The sequence below is a fragment of the Equus przewalskii genome, chromosome 1, assembly GCF_037783145.1.
Source record: "Equus przewalskii isolate Varuska chromosome 1, EquPr2, whole genome shotgun sequence".
NCBI classification, from domain to species: Eukaryota; Metazoa; Chordata; class Mammalia; order Perissodactyla; family Equidae; genus Equus; species Equus przewalskii.
Window position 1 is genome coordinate 34205969 of NC_091831.1, and position 4627 is coordinate 34210595.

Consider the following 4627-nt stretch of genomic DNA (forward strand, 5'->3'; position numbering starts at 1 on the left):
TTGTATAGAGATCTTTATTTGAACATATATTTTCATCTTATTAGGTAAACACCTAAGGGTGGGATTGTTACATAAGTGTATGCTTAACTTTATGCAAAACTTTTTAATTGTGTCCTAATGTGGCTGTGCCATTTTACATTCATACTAGTAATGGATACAAGTTCCAGTTGGTCCATGTAGCCTTCACCACTTGGCATAATCAGTCTTTTTAAATTCTAGCTCTGTAGTGGATGTGCAGTGATATATATATCCCATTATGTTAACTTCTATTTCCTTGATGAATACTGAGGTTTGGCTTTTCATGCTCTGATTTATAATCTTTGTTGTAAAGTGTCTATTCAAATTTTTATTTAGTTTTCCCCCTCTTTTTATTGAATTGTATATGTTTACATATTCTAGGTACAAATCCACTATCATATATGTGTTTTGCAAATATTTATACACCTTCTAGGGCTTTTTATATTTTCAGTTTCTTAAGAGCATCTTTCAAAGAGTAGAATTTTTAATTTTAATGGAGTCCACTTAATCAATTATTTCTATTATGATATGTGCTTTTGTGTTATATATAAAAATATTTGCAACACAAGTTACCAAAGATGTACCCTTATTTTTCTTCTAAAATTTTTAGTTTTACCTCTTATATTTAGGTATATAATCCATCAAAGTTAATTTTTGTTTATAGTGTGAAGTAATGGTCATTCTTTATTTCTTTTCTATATGGATATCCAACTTTCCAGCACCATATGTTGAAAATATATCTTCAATTTACCTTAAAGAAGCATTTTCATATGTTACTTGTTTAAAAACATAAAAGGAATGGTTTTAAAAACAAAATCACATATGCAATATGTGATAAATAGTGGTTGGAATTTTTTCCCCACTTTGGATTTTAAAACTTAGGAAAAATTCTAACAACATACATATAATTACAGAAAACAAATATGAAGCATGTGTATATCTACTTTGTATATCTATTTATCTACGTATCTATTATATTTAACACCTAAATGTTTCAGTATGTCTTTTCCAAGAACAATGAATTTCTTCTACATAACAATAATTGCATTTATACTGAAGGAATTATCTTAGATTCAATAATATCTCATACATAGCCTTATTTAAATTTTCTTAACTCTCCTAACATACCCTTTATAGCTTTTTTCTAAATTAAATCTAGTATCCAGCCAAGGAACAAACATTAAATTTGGTTATCTTGTCCTTTTAGTCTCTTGTGATCAAGAACAGTTCCCTTTCCTTTGCTGTTTGTTTCCTTCAAGTACGCTACCGTTTTTGAAGATTTCAGCCAGTTGTCATGTACACCGTTTCTTAGTCTTGTTTTTGTGTGATTATTTTCTTGAGATTAGATTCTAGTTACATGTTTTGGCAAGAAAATCACATAGGTGATGTTGCATATCTGCCATTGCATGAGATTGTGTGGTGGGGGAACATAATATCAGGTTATCCCCACACTGGTGATGTTGAGTTCCTCGCTTAGTAAAGAGGGTCCTCCAGAAGCCACCATTGCAGGGATGTGGTTTTTCATAGGTAATCAATTTTAAAATTTATGGCATGATACTTTAAGCCTTGTGAATATCTTGATTCCCAAATAATTAACCCAGCAGTTTTAGCACTAAATGATGAAGTTGCCTAAATTTGTGATCTTTGCCAGAACTATTTTAAAATGATAATTTTTCTAATTTTACCATTCCTTATTTTTTAATCTTTAATTCATCTGTAAAGAAGAGCTCACACATGTTTTTAAATTAAGAAAAATATGTTGCACAGCAATTTTAAACATTTAAAAGCTATTACTGTACTTTTTTTTTAATCATCCCAGAAGAGGTCATTCTTTTTTATTGAGGTCATAATAGTTTACAACATTGTGAAATTTCAGTTGTACATTATTATTTGTCTGTCACCATATAAGTGCTTCCTGTCACCCTTTCTGCCCACCCCTCAGTCCCCTTCCCCCTGGTAACAACTGAACTGTTCTCTTTGTCCATGTGTTTGTTTATCTTTCACATATGAGTGAAATCACATGGTGTTTGTCTTTCTCTGTCTGGCTTACTTCGCTTAACATAACACCCCGAAGTTCCATCCATGTTTTTGTAAATTGGAGGATTTTGGTTTTTTTAATGGCTGAGTAGCATTCTATTGTGTGTATATATATATATAATACCACACCTTCTTTATCCAATCATCAGTTGATGGGCACTTGGGTTGCTTCCATGTCTTGGCTATTGTGAATAATTCAGTAAGAAATGTAGGGGTGCATAAGTCTCTTTGAATTGTTGATTACAAGTTCTTTGGATACATACCACGTATTGGGGTAGCTGGGTCATACGGTATTTCTTTTTCTAGTTTTTAAGAAATCTCCATGTTGTTTTTCATAGTGGCTGCACCATTTTGCATTCCAACCAGCAGAGTGAGGATGGTTCCCTTTTCTCCACAACCTCATGAACTTTTGTTATTTTTTGTCTTGGTGATTATAGCCATTTTAACAACTGTAAGCTGATATCTTAGTGTAGTTCTGATTTGCATTTCTGTGATGATTAGTGATGTTGAACATCTTTTCAAGTGCCTATTGACCATCTGTATATCTTATCTGGATAAATGTTTGTTCATATCCTCTGCCCATTATTTGATTGGGTTATTCTTTTGTTGTTCAATTGTAGGACTTCTTTATATATCATGGAGATTAACCCCTTGTTGGATATATGATTCACAAATATTTTCTCTCAATTAGTAGGTTGTCTTTTTGTTTTGTTCCTGGTTTCCTTTGCCTTGCAGAAGCTCTTTAGTCTGATGAAGTCCCGCTTGTTTATTTTTTCTTTTGCGTCCCTTGTCTGAGGAAACATGGTATTTGAAAAGATCCTTTTAAGACCAACGTCAAAGAGCGTACTACGTATTTTTTATTCCAGAAGTTTTATGGGTTCAGGTCTTACTTTCAAGTCTTTGATCCATTTTGAGTTTGTTTTTGTGTATGGTGAAAGATAATGGTCTACTTTCATTCTTTTGCATGTGGCTGTCCTGTGTTCCCAACACCATTTATTGAGGAGACTTTCTTTTCTCGATTGTCTGTTTTTAGCACTTTTGTCAAAGATTAGCTGTCCATTGATGTGTGGTTTTATTTCTTGGCTTTCAATTCTGTTCCACTGATCTGTGTGCCTGTTTTGTACCAGTACCAAGCTGTTTTGATTACGATAGCTTTGTAGTACATTTTGAAGTCAGGGATTGTGATTCCTCCAGCTTTCTTCTTTTTTCTCAGGATTGCTTAACTATTCAGGATCTTCTGTTGCTCCACATGAATTTTAGGATTCTTTCTTCTATTTTCATGAAGAATGTCATTGGGATTCTGATGGAGGTTGCATTGAATTTGTAGATTGCTTTGTGTACTATGGCCATTTTAAGTATGTTAATTCCTCCAATCCATGTGCGTGGAATATCTTTCCTTTTTATTTGTCATCACTGATTTCTTTCAGTAACGTCTTATAGTATTCAGTGTATAGGTCTTTCACCTCCTTGGTTAAATTTATTCCTAAATATTTTATTCTTTTTGTTGAGATTGTAAATGGGATTGCATTCTTGAGTTCTCTAGTTATTAGTTCAATATTAAAGTATAGAGATGCAACTGATTTTTGTAAGATGATTTTGTACCATGCAACTTTACTGTAGTTGTGTATCATTTCTAATAGTTTCCTGATGTATTCTTTAGGGTTTTATATATATAAAATCATGTCATCTGCCAACAGCAAGAGTTTTACTTCTTCATTTCCTATTTGGATTCCTTTTACTCATTTTTCTTGGCTAGTTGCTCTAGACAAAACTTCTAGTACAATGTTGAATAACAGTGGTGATAGTGGACATGCTTGTTTTATTTCTGATCTCAGAGGGATGGTGTTTAGTTTTTTCCTGTTGCATATAGTGTTGGCTGTGGGTTTGTCATATACGGCCTTTTTATATTGAGCTTCCTACCTTCTAGCCCCATTTTCTTAAGAATTTTTATCATAAATGGATGTTGGATCTTGTCAAATGCTTTCTTTGAGTCTATTGAGACAATCATGTGGTTTTTATTCCTCTTTTTGTTAATGTGATGTATCACGTTGATTGATTTGCAGATGTTGAGCCATCCCTTTGTCCGTGGTATAAATCCCACTTGATGATGGTGTATGATCTTTTTGATGTATTGCTTATTCGCCTTGCCAATATTTTGTTGAGGATTTTTGCATCTATGTTCATCAGCGATATTGGCCTGTAGTTTTCCTTTTTGGTGTTATCCTGTCAGGCTTTGGTATTAGTGTGATATTCACCTTGCAGAACGTGTTAGGAAGTGTTCCATCTTCTCTAAATTTTTATAATGGTTTGAGAGGGATAGATATTAAATCTTCTTTCAATGTTTGGTAGAATTCTCCAGGGAAGCCATCTGGTCCTGGACTTTTATTTTTTGGAGGGTTTTTGAGCACTATTTCAATCTCTTTACTTGGAATTGGTCTCTTTAGATTATGTATTTTTTTCTTCATTCAGCTTTGGGAGGTTTTAAGAGTCTAAGAATTTATCCATTTCTTCTCGATTGTCCAATTTGTTGGTATATAGCTTTTCGTAGTATTCTCTTATATCTTCTGTATGT